This window comes from Pseudorca crassidens, chromosome 3 (genome assembly GCF_039906515.1).
Source record: "Pseudorca crassidens isolate mPseCra1 chromosome 3, mPseCra1.hap1, whole genome shotgun sequence".
In the NCBI taxonomy this organism is placed as follows: domain Eukaryota; kingdom Metazoa; phylum Chordata; class Mammalia; order Artiodactyla; family Delphinidae; genus Pseudorca; species Pseudorca crassidens.
In genome coordinates, this window is record NC_090298.1 from 26,567,054 (window position 1) to 26,582,693 (window position 15,640).

At 46.3% G+C, this 15,640-nt stretch overlaps 1 protein-coding gene across 2 annotated transcripts in view; it reads left to right on the forward strand.

Annotated features, from left to right (window-relative positions):
• The window catches only part of PDZD2 (PDZ domain containing 2), a 378,550-nt gene that overhangs the window by 75,048 nt on the left and 287,862 nt on the right, over nt 1-15,640 (forward strand). The window contains exon 1 of one of the 2 annotated variants that reach the window (XM_067730460.1): nt 9,384-9,512. The exons of the other annotated variant lie outside the window; for it this stretch is intronic. The gene's annotated coding sequence lies outside the window, so the exon portion shown is untranslated. Of the gene's footprint in view, nt 1-9,383; nt 9,513-15,640 lie in introns of those variants that run through there. 2 annotated transcript variants of the gene reach the window in all.

Here is a 15,640-nt window from a genome sequence, read left to right on the forward strand (position 1 = left end):
ATTGTTTATTGGGAAAGCCACTCAGAGAATCCGATTTGCCAGTTGCTAAGAACATCAGCAATGACGGCTGTAATTTGTTGAGTGTTCACTTGATACCAGATGTTGTGCCACATGCTTCATGTACCCATGATCTCTTGGCGTTTCTCTGGATTGATGGGAGCTTCTGGTAGGATTATTAAGAAATAAACATCATAAAGGGATGCTTCCTTTGTCTCCTTGTTTTGTTGGTTTGCATGGCTTTAATAACATCATTCCTGGAAGTTAGAGTCTTGGGTTTGATGCAGCAAGTGTTAACTGGATTTTCCTTTGTCCTCCCAGCCTGTGCAAGGCTCTGCAGAGTGTATGGTGAAAAAGCATCTTCTGCTTTCTTTGCCTTTCATTCTCGTCCCAAATCCTGACCTCACATTAGACTGGGGACTGACTGTGTACGGATTGGCCCATCTCCCAAAACTAGCTGCTTCTCTCACTTCCATACAATTTTAACACGATGATGGATAGAACTAACACCTCTTTTCTCTCTTTTGAAGAAGATGTACTTTGCACTGCTTGGAAGGAATCAGTTGTTAATTTACAGTTACTGAATGCTTATTCACATTTAACCATCTGTTTAAAAATATACCCGAAATTTGCTTTAATCATGCGTGGTAAGACACGCAGACACAGAAATGACTGTTGTGGTGGAAATTTAGACGCACAGATTCCTGGAAACGGAAGGCACACCACGCCACGCGGGGCCACACAGGGAAGCACCAGGGTTGGTCAGGAGGCAGAAGGAGAGTTACGAGAAAGTGTGGGTAAATCCTTTATTGTGATGTTTGTGGGAAGGATTGGGTGACGCGGCCTAAGCAGGTTTAGGATTGGCTAGTTTGAATGATTTTGGTAGGCTCCATGGTTTAGGGAATGCCCCAAGTTGTTTGGTACAACTGGAGGGAGGAGGTTCTGGGGTGATTTGAGCAGGGGTCGTGTGTGAGAGCTTGATGAAGTAGGTAGGTGGGAGATGTGGGCTCTGGACTGGTTGGTTTGCATATGAAAAGTGTGCTAGAAGGCTGGTGGTTTGCGATCTCTAGGAGTTGGCTAGCCCTGGGAGGGGCAGTCTCTGCCAAGGCAGCAAGCCCCCAGACTCCAGAGCATCAGGCATACAGAAAATTAAAAAATACAGTTAATATGCCATCCTTCAAAATACTTACCCAAGAGACAGTGGACATGTGTTAGTGCCAGCTGCATGTCCGGCCTTTGCAGTTCCAGAGCCAGCACAGTACTCGACCCAGTCCTGGAGACGTGGGGCCCTCAGCTGATGTTGTTACATACGTGCTGAATGGGTGCTCCAGACTCCAGCCTGGTGTGCGGAGAAGTGCCTGAAACGCTGTCTGTACAGTGTCTTAGGTGCTATAGCTTCAGTGCCTGAAATGCGGTTTCTAACCTCAAGAAGTATCCAGTCTACTTGGAGAAGGAGACCTATACTTATTATAACATCATCATTGTCATAATAAAAGCTACCGTCATCTCCAAAACTACTCCTAGAGTCCCTGATGCCAGAGAATGACCTCGTGGTCCACCTGGCCTTTTAAGGCCGAACCTGAGTGGCCCGAGCTCCCCCCTGTCTGCACCTCCCTACCCCTTGACCCCCCAGGCATCACGTTCTGCTCACTCTTTCCTCTAAAGCTGTTGCCCAGCCTGGCCCTTCTTTTCCATCTCTACTGACTGCAAAGAGAGATACTGTGTGACTTCACTGAAGGAAAACCACTGCCTCCCAACTTCCCCAGCCGCCCCTTCTAGAGGCCTGGTCAGAGGGGCCGGGTGGCTGCCTCCCGCCCCGATTCCTGTCTGTGCCCTCTGTTACGCAGCAGAGCCCGGGTGCTCTCATTCAGAGCAGCTGCACCGGCCGTGGCGGGCCCCTGGGAGGGGAGCAGTGGCGGGGGGCACCCCGAAGGTAAGGTGGGAGCCCCTCTGCCCACCAGGGCCCTAACCACCCAGAGACTCCTTTTTAAAATGCTCTCTCGGGCTTCCCTGGTGGCGCAGTGGTTGAGAGTCCGCCTGCCGATGCAGGGGACACGGGTTCATGCCCTGGTCCGGGAAGATCCCACATGCCACGGAGCGGCTATGCCTGTGAGGCACGGCCGCTGAGCCTGTGCGTCCAGAGCCTGTGCTCCGCAACGGGAGAGGCCACAACAGTGAGAGGCCCGAGTACCAAAAAAACAAAACAAACAAAAAAAACCCAATAAAATGCTCTCTCCCTTGCGGTCCAGTGGTTAAGACTCCACACTTCCACTGCAGGGGTCACGAGTTCGATCCCTGGTCAGGGAACTAAGGTCCCAGCTGCCACATGGTGTGGCCAAAAAAAATAAAATGCTCTCTTCGCCCCAGAAACCACTGTCTCTGGCGGGAGCCTGGAGCCAGCACAAGGCCAGAGACAATTTTGAGGTAGACGGTTTGTCCCGGGCCCCTCCCGCCTCCTCTTTGTGTGTTTCTCCCCATCCTGAGCCCTAGTTCCCCCAGGGCCTCCCAGTGGGGCCTGGTGCCGCAGGCCGTGCTGTCAGTTCCTCTGTGTAACTCAGTCACACTCGCAGAATTTAAAGGTCACTCCTCCCCACTGTGTTTCTGCCGCCACAAGAGAGCACGGGAAGCAGGGCACGATCCGCCCTACGAGGGGGTGACTCCCTAAAGGGGCCGTGAGTCAGGAGCCCGGGGATTCACAGGGGACGGCCTGTGGGCCTCGCAGCGCAGTCAGGATTTGTTCCTCCGCCTTCCCAGTTAGGGGTGCGGAGAGCAATGGAGCCGGAGGAGGGAAGGGCCAGGAGCCCCAGGACAGCTTCCACTGTGCATGTGCAGCTCTGATTGGACGCTAGGAAACTCAGAGGAAGGTGCAGCTGTTTCCTGGTGCTGCTGTAACAAGTTGTCATAGGCTGGGGGCTTAAACAACAGAAATGTATTTTCTCACACTTCTGCAGGCTGGTAGCTCAAGATCAATATGTTGGCAGGTTTGGCTTCTCCTGAGGCCTGTCTTCTCGGCTTGCAGGTGTCTGTGTTCTCTCTCTGTGTCCTCGGATGGTCTTTTCCCTGCATGCCCCTGGTGTCTCTGTTTCTGGTGTGTCCAAATGTCTTCTTATGTGGACACCAGGCATATTGGATTAGGGCACCCTAATGGCTTCATTTTAGCTAAATCATCTCTTTAAAGAACGTGTCTCCAAATTCCGTTGCGTTCTGAGGTACTGGGGATTAGGGCTTCATCATATGAATTTGGGGAGGACACAGTTCAGCCTATAACAGAAGGAGAGCACGGGGGCAGGAACTTAGAACTGCAGTGCTCAAAAATATTCAGGTGGCCAAGAATTTGTGAGTCAGTGCTGTCCATTCAATACCGTGTCGAATCAGTGGATTCCATTATATGAACTAAGAATACCTTGACTAGCAGAAAAGAACTTGCTGTGTTAAGTGTGCCGTCTAAAATCCCAGTGAAAAAATTGGGCATGGGGAGAAGGAAAATTGTTGAACTAAGCAGACCAGCAGTTTTGGGTTTTTGCTGTAGTATTTGCTTACTTGCTCAACTATTTTTTCATCCATTGTACTTGCTGACAAAACAGTAGTAGATGCCAGAGTTTTCAAACTTTCTGAGTGAAAACCCTGAAACCGACAAATCCCATGTGCTAAATACATTTTCTGTATGTATTGGGAAAAACTCGCTATTATTCGGTGTCAGCAATGGAAACCACCAATATTGCAGAGAAGCCTGGTTTGAGAATCGCTATGGGAAGCAACATTCCTGTGTGTCTTCTCTAATTAGCAGAAGACTTACAGAAGGAATAACACTCTTCGATGATCACTGAAAGAATGGGGATTTGAGAGGCTAATCATTTGCAGTCTAGCTTCTCCATCCATTTATTCATTTATTCAACATAATTGATCTGCACCTTCAATAATGCTCACATCGGTATTCTGGTAGGTGGATGGGGAATGTACACAACACTTTCCTAGACAGGAGTGATAGAGAAATGAATCCATTCCATCCCTGCCTTGAGGACCTCAGTTATCAGTTAAGAACTTTGTTTGCAAACAGCAGAATCTACTCTACCTGGTTTAAGCAGAGAAGTAATTTATTAAAGAAGCTCCAGCAGAGGCAGAACTGGCTTGGAAGCAAAGCGGCCAATCTGGGCAACGCACTGTTGCAGTGGAGATGCTTCTGCCCCTACTGGTGGATGGGCACCGATGCTTGACATTGAGCACAAGACACTACTTTAAAATTTTCTGCTGTTGATGTCTTTGAAAGTTGGATGTCTGCAGCCACTTTTGCCAAAATGGGTTCCACGAGGCAACCGCTGCTTCATGCCTCTTACGCCTGATTGGCAGAGCCCAGGTCATGTGCCTGTACCACAGCTGGCAAGGGAAACTGGGAAAACAGGTTTCTGCCTTTTACCTTAGAGATGTGTAAAATCATGAGATGGGAAATTCTGTACACATAGGAAAGGTGTCAAAAGGCACTGGGTAGACAAAAAGCATGACAGGTGTCCACTCTGAACTCCCCATCTAATGGAGGAAACAGATGTACAGTAAGTCCGCTACATACGAACCTTCAAGCTGCAAACTTTCAAAGATGCAAACGTGCGTGGCAGTCCCTGTATGCCAGCTGTCGAACTGTTCTACTGTACTTTTCAAGATATTGTACTGTAAGATTAAAACTGTTTTCTTTATTTTTTGTGTTGATTTGTTTTTTATGTATTATTTGTGTGAAAAGTATTATAAACCTATTACAGTACAGTACTAGATAGCCGATTGTGTTAGTTGGGTACTTAGGCTAACTGTGTTGGACTTACGAACAAATTGAACTTACGAACAAATTGGGCTTACAAATGTGCTCTCGGAATGGAACTCATTCGTATGTAGGGGACTTACTGGATATTAAAAATTAATGGGACAAACGCTATAATCAAGACATCTTGTGGTATGATGGAGACCAGGAAAAAAGTTGTTAATAGCCTGGGATGGTCATGGAAGGCTTCGTGGAGGAGGTGATTGACGACTGAGCTTATCTTGATGGGCTGAAGCAAAAGGGGGCCAGCTTGGCGCTAAATAAGAAAAAGATCCTCCCTCTTTGATTTTAAACACACCTCCACAGTGAGTGGGCCAGATTTAAAAATGAGAACCGATGAAGCAAGAAGAAAAGGCAGGTTGGAATCTGAATGCATTAGTGGTGGACTCTTGTGAGAGCTGGCCGGAAGGTGCTCAGGGCATCCTGCATGGAGCTCTCTGCATAATCGACCTGGCTTGTGTCCTTTTCCTTCCCAACTGTGCTCCCTTCAGATGTCCTAATAGGTTATGGCTTCCAAGAGGAAATATGCTGTGCATCTTCAGAGGGGCATTTTGGAAACACAAAGCCTGACTTCAAAGGAGTAACTCATTCTTTCTAAAAAAAAATGTTGCTATAAAAAGTAATAAGGAAAGTATAAAGCGGAAAGTACAAGTCCCTTGATAACTAGCATTTATATATTTATATATTATCTTTGTGAAAAATCTCAAAAGCAATCAAATTACACTTGCTTTGCAATTTTTTTTTCCCGCTTTCCATAAAAGTGAGTCTTAGATTTCTTAAAAATGAGTCAGGGGCTTCCCTGGTGGTGCAGTGGTTGAGAGTCCGCCTGCTGATGCAGGGGACACGGGTTCGTGCCCCGGTCCAGGAGGATCCCGCATGCCGCGGAGCGGCTGGGCCCGTGAGCCATGGCCGCTGAGACTGCGCGTCCGGAGCCTGTGCTCCGCAACGGGAGAGGCCACGACAGTGAGAGGCCCGCGTAGGGCAGGAAAAAAAAAAAAAAAAAGTGAGTCAGTAGCAGTGTCTTAATGCTGTATTTGGTCAACAAGTATTTAATAACAATAAGGAGGCTAAGAATGAGGATATTTTTAAGACCAAGGTTGGTTTAGAGAGTTAGAATGCAGGCCCCCCTTCCCCTAAATCTCTTTCTCCTCTGTATTTTCCCATCTTGGTAATTGGCATCACTTGATAATGGCCTTCGTTTCTGCCTCCTTCCGCCCACCCCCTTCCATCAGCAAGTCCTGCTGGCTCTGCCTCCATCCTCAGCTCAGATTGTCCCCTTCTCCCCATGCCCTGCTGCTAGTCCCAGGCATGGCCCCTCCATCTCCTGCCCGGACCAAGGCTTCCTGACCAGTGCTGTGCTCCCAGTCTTGGTCTTTTCTCGTCTCTGCTTCTCACTGTAGCCAAATGGTATTGCAAAACAGAAATGTCTCTTTGTTGCATAAAACTTTCCAGTGTTGGCTTCCCAGCACTCTTAGATAAAATTCAAGGTCTTGCCTGTGTTGGCCCCTGGCCAGCTTCATACCACTCCACTCCCTCCTGCCATCGCAGCCTCAGTGGTCGTCCCTCAAGCACGCCCTCAGATACCTGACTCGGGACCCTTGCTCGCTGCCTGTACAGGCTTCCGCTCTGTCCTCTCTAGGGAGCTGGGTTCTTCTTACCTTTTAGGTCTCGGCTTAAATGGCGCTTTCCCCAAGTGTATTTCCTTGATCTGTTGTCTACATAGTGCTGCCCCCAAACCTGGTACTTTCTGATTGCAGTTTCTTGTTTATTTATCTCTGGCACTTAGCACAATCATCTGTGTTCTTCTGGTTTACTTATCCTCTCTCTCCTAGAATGTACGTTCTCAGGAGGTGGGGCTCTTACCTGCCCTGTTCGCTCTGTATCTGTAGCATCTGGCCCAGTGTGCTCAATAAATGTTTCATGAAGCAATCTAGAACCTTCACGTCCTCTGCCAGACCTCTTCGTACCCTGCCTTTGAGGAGCGCTCTCTCCTCCTGGTAGGAGACCTCTCTCTCACAGGCTGCCCCCCTCCCCTGCCTGCACCGGATGCTGGGGGATTCGCTGGCTTGTGCTTCTCCCACCCCGTGCTCAGCTATGGCAGCCGAATACAGATGATGCACCTCCCACCGCTTCGTGAGACCCCCCCATCTCACAGGTTTCCGCTCCCTGCTGCATTAGGCAATAAAGCAGGCCGCCACCATGGGCTTCCCCTGCAGTGTGTGCTGGAGGGGAAAGAGCACTGAACTTGGAGGCAGAAGCTCAGCTTTGGAGACTCCCACCCCCCTCGCCGTGTAACTGGGAAACACTCTCTCTTGAGCCTTCCTTTCCTTAGCTATCGAATGTGAGTGGAGGCCCCTGCTCCAGGCTTTCTTTCAGGCCACAGAGGTGACGTCGGTGCCTTCCTGTTGCCACCGTTAAGTGTGGCGTAGTAGGATTTTGCCCAACATGGTAAGTGTCATTAAGGATGAGAAGGGTAGACGTGGAGAAGGGAGAGCCAGATCAAAAGACTGCAGCGAACTTCTGTGCCTTCAGCAGATCAGGAGGACCCCCTTAAATCATGGGGTGCAGGGCAGGAGTGGGCCTGAGCCTGGGGATGACAGTCCTGTGTAAGGCTTGGCCCTGTGCCTTCTACTGTGGCCCAGACCACAGGTTTGGCCACACAAGACATCCTGCATTCAGATACTAAAGAGCCAGCTGAGAGCCTCCTTGCAAAGGATAGGCATTGACCTTGACACTCCAGAGGCTTGACTGGGGCTCTATTTCTTCATTTTGGCGACATGTCATTTGGGCTCTTGCGAGAGCAAGGTTGCTTGAAATCCTTCTTTCCTCCAATACCATCTCCCGCTGTAAATATGCAAGACTGCATTCCATGAAGCTGGGCTCTCGCTACAAGACCAACCGGGAAACCGTCTCTGACTTCCTCTGGGCATGTGTTATGGCTACAAGGAAATCTAAGATTCCCTCTCTGCCCCTAAGGCAAGGTTTCTCAACCTCAATGGCTTCTTGCAGGAGGGGCTGGCCCAGGCATTGCAGGATACTCAGCGGCATCCTCTGGCCTCCATCCACTAGACGCCAGTACCAACCTCCGCTCACCCGCCCCCCCATCCCGCCCACACAAACACACACTTGTGACAACCAAGTATGTCTCCAGATGTTGCCAAATGTCCCCAAGGGGCAAAATCCCTCCTCTTCTTTGAGAACCATTGCCCTGAGGGAAGTAATTGTCCGGTAAATGGGATGGACAAAATGAATTTTGAAGAGGAGTGTACTGTAAGCTGAATACAAAACACAAGTCCACTTATGTGAGTCACTTGACTGTCTGGGCACTGCAGGGCCCTTGTTTTGGGGGCTGCTTGGCAAGCGCTAAGGGTGGTGGGAAGACAATGTTAGTTGACCACACCCGATATGATGCTTCTTTACAGCTTCTATCTAGCCTGGGAAAATTCAGAGATTTACGGGCTCCTTGACTACAAAGATTAGTTTGCCTTAACAAACGCAATGTCTATGAAATTAAATTTATAGAGTAATTTATAAGATGATTAATAACAAAGTTGTTGGGAAGATTAATTTAGATAGCGCATGTCCCATACTCAGCCTCCAATTCGTAGCTATTTTTATGTATTATTGACTAATTTCTCTGTCATGTGCTATTTATATTATAGCTGTTATACAATGCACATCTTCCATGTTCTATTAAATTTGTTTCTTATTGGATGCTCACAACCACCCTGCAGAATACGTGGCATGATGCCCATTTTTTTTTTTTTTAGCGGTACGTGGGCCTCTCACTGTTGTGGCCTCTCCCGTTGTGGAGCACAGGCTCCGGACGCGCAGGCTCAGTGGCCATGGCTCACGGGCCCAGCCGCTCCACGGCATGTGGGATCTTCCCGGACCGGGGCACGAACCCGTGTCCCCTGCATCGGCAGGCGGACTCTCAACCACTGTGCCACCAGGGAAGCCCGCATGATGCCCATTTTACAGATGGAAAAAGTGAGACTTAGAAAGGTTTAGTATCTTGTCAGGGTGACACAGCCTGTGCAGGATAGGGATGGTATTAAAATTCAGATTGTTCCTCTTTCAAGGCCTTTGTTTTCCACTACACTGGAAGGAATGTCAGGTTAGGGTTTCAAGGTCTGTCCCCAATTGTTTTCATCCATCCATCAATTTAAGAATAATTTCTTTTCCCCTGAGGGGTATTTTTACAAAATGGTTGTATCTGTTTTCAATATACGTGTCTTCTCCACTCAGAGCAATTATACATTCTAAGAGGACAAGGAGTGTATCTCGTAGCTCTTTCCATCTCAAGTATCATTCACAGAGTTGGTGCTTAGTAAATATTTGCTCTGTGACTCTTCTTCATTCCTATGTACTTCTAGCAAGATCTAGTTGAGAAGGAGTAAAACCTCTTCATACCTCTTAAGGAATGGAAATTCTCTCTTACAAGTTAGCTCCGGGGATGAATGATTTCTTGTTTGCCCTCTGATTTTAGACACTGTGAGGAGCAGCTGTTCGACAAGATACTCTGGTAGTACCGCCACTCACATCAGTCGCTCTTTCTGCAGGACCTGCACCTGTGAAGGTTGGGAGCGTGTGACTCTGATGCAAGTGCATCTCTGTTCAGTTGGACCACATGAAAGGGTAGCTCCCCGCTGTTATAAGGAGGGCAGTTCAGCTGAGGAAGAAATTCCTCCAGGAAGTCAAGCCACAAGTAGGGGTGTGTGTGTGTGTGTGTGTGTGTGTGTGTGTGTGTGTGTGTGTAAGGGAGTTGGGATTGGGGTGGTGGCAGAATCTCTAGCTGGTAAATGGCTGAGTGGTCATCCCATACAACAGACCTCAGGGATCAGTGTTTTCAGGGGTATCTTGGAATGAGTCTCAAAATAAGAAAGTCACCAACTTTGTCATGGGATGGACCATGAAATTATTTACCTTTTATATCATTATAAAACCTGAGGCTCACTTGGTTATCTGGGTTTAATGGATGCATTCTTGCTCTAAAAGGCAAAAGAGGGTTTGATTAAAGGAACAGTGGGGTGGGCAGTTGGGTGATGATTCTCATGACCCAACCATCTGCTGGATCTGCCTAAACGAAATAGTTGATTTTGAGGCCTTCAGGTACTGTTGTGTCTTCTCGAGGTTGTGTGAACCATGATAGGACTAGAGGGAATTCCTTTGCTTTATTTAGGGGAGTTTAGGGGAAATCCTCTAGCCTCTGTTTGCGCTCCCTCCCAAGGTGTTTCCAGGCTTAAAATGCTTACCCTTTTGGCCGGAAAGGGTTCATTTACATCTGCCTCTTCTGTTTCTAGCCTGGAGGTTGGGTATTAGAGGGTAAAGAGCCTTTTCAGGGTGGCTGGCGTTTTTGTTGATGATGTTGTTGTTATTTTGCTTTAGTTTAAAATTCCAAATCCAGAAAATGACTGTGGGCTGGGCAGGCCCGGTTAGGAGGCCCAGAATGGAGACGGGCCCCGTATTTGCCGGGCAACCTGGGAGCCCAGGGCCGCACAGAGCCTGCTCACTCATCATTGGTTTTATTTAATTTTTTATTAAGGTAACATTCATATAACGTAAGATTACAATTCAGTGGCATTTAGTACATTCATAGTGTTGTGCCGCCATCACCTCTATCTAGTTCCCGAACATCTTCATCATCCCTCAGAAGGAGGTTCTGTGCCCATTACCGGTCACTCCCCATTCACTCCATCACCCCCGCACCCCGACCTCGGGCCCCTGGCAACCACTCATCTGCTCTCTGTCTGTAGAGTCAACTCTTCTGGACATTTCATGTAAATGGAATCATACAATTTGTGGCCTTTTGGATCTGACTTCTGGCATAATGTTTCCAAGGCTTGTTCATGTATTGGAGCATGTGTTGGAACTTCATCCCTTTTAAAGCTGAATAATATGCCATGGCATGCATGGATGTACAACATTCTGTTGATCTGTTTATCTGTCGATGGACATCTGTGTTGTTTCTACCTTTTGGCTATGTTGAATAGTGCTGCTAAGAACAGTCATGTACAGTTATGTGTTTGAATGCCTGTGATCAGTCCTGTGGGGTATATACTTAGGAGTGGAATTACTCAGTTACATGGTAATTCCGTGTTTTGTTTTGTTTTGAGGAATGAACATTGATGGTCTGGCCTCTGGTCTACTGTTAGGACCATTAGGGGGCTTTGTTAGAATCATGAAATCAGAGCCTCAGAAAGAGCCTTAAAGATAATGTAATCCACCTTCTCACCCATTCCAGGAAGTCTTGTCTATAGCAAACCTTATAGAAGCCCCTCCATCCCCTGCATGCACAATTCTAGGGCAGAGGGACACCCTGCCTGCCGAGGGTGGCCAGTGTCACCTGTTGGCTTGCTCTAGTTCTGCCCTATAGAGAAGTTTTCACCTGGAATCCATAGACTTTTGGGGTTTATCCACAGATGAGCTTCAGCATCGAGAGGTGCAAGGCAGAGTTTGTAACTGTCATCGTTCTTTAAGGGGTCCCTGAATCACTGCTCTGGAGTGACCCAGCAATGCCATCTCTCTCTTCTGCCCACGAGCCTTCAAAGGCTTACTGGCAGGCCGCTGCTTGGTTGACAGGTGCCCTCTGCTCACCTCTGCCATCCAGATGCAAAGAACAGCAAAGGGTCTTCCCAGACGCCCCGCTGTGAGAAGACAGAGCCCAGGCTGAAAGGCTGTGCAGAAGCAGGTAGAAGAGCATAGCAAGCCCCTCGCGTGGGCCCCACTGCCTGTGACCTTGGCCACCTGTGGTTTACTGCAGATGCTGAAAGAATTTGTTATCCAAGAGATTGTTTCATTTGGAGACAAGGCCATTTCTGAAAAAGCTGAGAAAGTCCTTGAAAGTTGCACAGTTTCTGATGTTGGTAAAGTGAGGAAAATGTCATAATCAGCTCTTTTTTTAAAATAAACTTTTTATTGACGTATAATGTACCTACGGAAAAGTGCACAGTCATAAAAGCACATTCCATGCGATGCTGTTTCTATGAAGTGTAATAACAGGCAAAATGTATCTGTGGTGTTAGAAGCAGGATAGTGGTTACCCTTAGGAGGGCAGTGCCTGGAAGGGAGCACAAGGGTGCCCCGAAGAGCTGATTGTGTTCGGATTCTTGACTGGGAACAACTCTTTGTGAACTAGCACTGAGTATGCACCACACTGAGAACAGACAAAGCCTGGGGTGAATACGGTTCAGACGGCTAAGCCTCCTGTTTAGAGCTGTCGTTGGTTTCTGTCTTTCCGACACCCTTCCCCCGACCCCTTGCTCTGGAGGATGCCCTTTCTCACTCAGTCCATGTGCTGCAGGGGGTCTGTCCCACCCTCTAGCTCCAGGAGCCAGCACGTAACTCAGAGGCAGGTTAAGTGATGGCCACATGATCCAAGTTAGACAATGAGAATCCATTTCAGGACTTCTGCTAGAACCACTGGGAAAGAGGCATAAGCTCTCAGGTGGAGTTTCTGAGCTGGTAGCATAGAACCTTCAGCTCCTGGTGGCCCCCTTTGCTACCATGGGCAGCGTGCCAGCTGGAAATGAAGCCAGCACGGAAGACAGAAAAATCAAGACTCCTGGTGAGTGGGTATATGGATCCAGCCGTGTTGAGAGCTATCCCCATTCCCCATGGACTTTTCATGTATATGTGTTGATAAATTCCCTTCTTCTGTTCTTCAGGTTGAGTTTTTATCCCTTGCCTCCAAGGGTTCTACTGATTGAAACAGATTTGTTTCTTGATCAGTCAGTCGGAACTATTAGATGTACTTGTCCAAATCTGACTTCTTCTCCTGTAGCACACAGTCTCTCTGTGAGCCCCTGTGAGTGTAGTGGCAGCTCCACATGGTGAGGGTTGTGGATGGAGAGATTGGGGGGACTTTAGAAATAGCTGTCTGGTTGGAGGGATGAGCTGAAGGGGATTTGTTACAAAGTTGTGTTGGCACAGCTCACACACTGTTTCAGGTGGCGTGGGGGGAACTTAATGCTGTCACTGGGTCACTGCTTCCTTCCATGCTCCTGGTACTTGGCTCTAGATGACTTTTCTATGTATAAGACAGAGGTAGACGAGATGAGCACACGTAGCCTGTTGGGAGCTTACCAGCCTGCTGGAGATAACCAAGAAGGGCCCAACAGTGACCTCCCATTACCCATTTTATGTAAACTCTGTATTTTAAAATATCCCAAATTATAAAGTACATAAAGGAATTCTAAGGTGGCAGTTTTAGGAATAAAATTATTGAGGTGGTCTTACCTGGGAGGGCAGAGGAATGCACTGAATCAGAATCATCTAAAATGAAAGTGATTCTAACAGTATCTTATGTTTTGCTGTATAGCTTTTCAGCTATTCATTGGATGGAAAATAGTCTTCAAAAAAGCATTTAATGATTTATGATAATTTTGTAAGTAGAGTTGACCCTTGAACAACGTGGGGTTGGACTGCATGGGCCCACTTATAGTGGGCTTTTTTTTCAGTAAATATATTGGAAAACTTTTCGGAGATTTGCTAAAAAAAGTAAAAAACCAATGAACCATGTAGCCTAGAAATAGCAAAAAACTTAAGAAAAAGTTAGAAAAGTCATGAATGCATAAAATATATGTAGATACTAGTCTGTCCTTACATAGGCATAAGGTGAGTGATATTTAACATAAAATTAATAACTTATTAGTTTTTCTACTGTTTTATAACTTTGCTTTCAAAGAATTACCTTACTATACAGTATGCCTGTCTCTTGTAATTGGAGAAGCTGTGTATGAGCCTATTTTCATAGGTAAGGTTTTTTTTTTAATGTGACAATGTTTCCAATACTGTGTTATTAATATGACTGTAATACTGTATTACATTTGAATGTAATGCATTACATTACAAATGTAATGAATTACATTAATATGACTGTAATACTGTATTAATATGACTGTATTAGTCATATTAATAATTTATTCAATTAGTATACAATTAACAATTTATATAAATATATTCATATAAATATAAATATAACAATTTATTCATTAGTATACAGGCTAGGCTACTGTGAAGCAATTTTATCCATTACCCTAGGCTACCATAAAGCAATCACATTGCTGCTTCCTTATCAATGCATGAGTCATTATACCTGTAAATAAATAGGAATTTCTTTTTCACATTATTCTTTCATTTTTGATGTCCAGTGTTAGTAATACGTATAACCTCCATAGCGTTTTGTATCATTTAAGACAATATGATGTAGGTACTGACAGACGATTCATCTTGTAAACAGATGACATAAACTTGTGATATTGACAAATACAGTACAGTACTGTAAATGTGTTCTCTCTTCCTTAGGATTTTCTTAATAACATTTTCTTTCCTCTAGCTTACTTTATTGTAAGAATACAGTATATAATACATATGACACACAAAATATGTATTAATCGACTATTTATGTTATGAGTAGGGCTTCCAGTCAGCAGTTTTTGGTGAGTCAAATCTGTAGGCAGACTTTCAGCTGCACAGGCAATTGGCACACCTAACCCCCATGTTGTTCAAGGGTCAGCTAAACAAAAGAATATCATTAAAATAATGAACAGGTTTCTTGCTTTTGGCTTATCTTGCTGTCAACTGCTCGTGTTCGGCCTGGAAGTCCATACAGGGCTAGCGGGCTTCTGGGTATCTCATGGGGGCCTGTTAACAGTGCGTGGTTGTGATTCAGCCCTTCAATAAATACCTGACTTGACCTAATTTGATGCAGGTTTTTTGCTCTGAATCTCACGAGTCTACCAGCAGCCATGTAACCTTGTTTCAACCTCACATTCAACCCTCTTTGACTCATTTGCTCACCCTGATGTGAGCAACTGCAATAAAAGAGACTTTCACAAGGTCCACAGGAAAAGAGTATTTTCGATCTTAAAATTGCTTATGAGGAGAGAACCACTCTCATCACTAAAAAGAAGTTTAGAGATGACCCCGAGTTCCATCTGGCCTTATTTTATCGAAAGGGGAAATGACTTGCATAGCCAGTGGTAGGATAAGACTGGACCCCAGGTCTCTGATCCTGCCCTACCTGAACGGGGGCACTCACCCCTTGGGGCTGGCAGAGGCTCGGCCTTTTCATGGAACTTCAGGACAGCCTGCCTGTTGTTGGAAGAGGGGAGGATAGAATGAGAGGAAAGTCCTGACTCTGGGCAGAGTTCACACAAATGTACATCCTTTGCCTGTCCTCATCCTCTGAAAGCTGCTAAATGGGGACAGAAATAGCCACAGGTCATTTAATAGTTTCATTTTTAGCAGTTGTTACAAATTCCTCCTCCCATTATGTGGCTCACAGCAGTGGTTAAAATAAGGCAGATGTGACTCTTTAGGTTTCATTTCTTTTCTTTCCCTTCCTCTGCTGGGGAGGCTAGTGAGCTGTGGTTTCCAGAAGTAAAATGTGCCAATAATTCATAGCTGGATAAATCTGCTTTTGAACTATACCATGACCTCCAGGATTAAAATTAGCAGCTGCTGAGACCATCTTATAGTACTGGTGTTCTGCATGGATTATTTTGTTTAATTCCCACACGACCCCTACGAGGCAGACATTATTATTGACCCGCTTTTCTGATGAGGAAACTGAGGCTCAGAGAGATTAAGTGACTTGCTCAGGGTCACACAGTTCTGCCACAAGCTTCATTCACTCTGAAAAACCTCAGACCTGAAGAAGAGCAATGAAAAGGACAGTTTTTGAATGTTAGAGAGATTGAAATCCGTAATATATTTAGATCGTGGGATTTTTCCCCAGAATCATTTCAGAGAGCTGAGAAATAATGGTCCACATCACCATAGATGGGGTCCTCAGCTTTAACCTCAACCTTTCTCATGTCTACACAGTCTGAC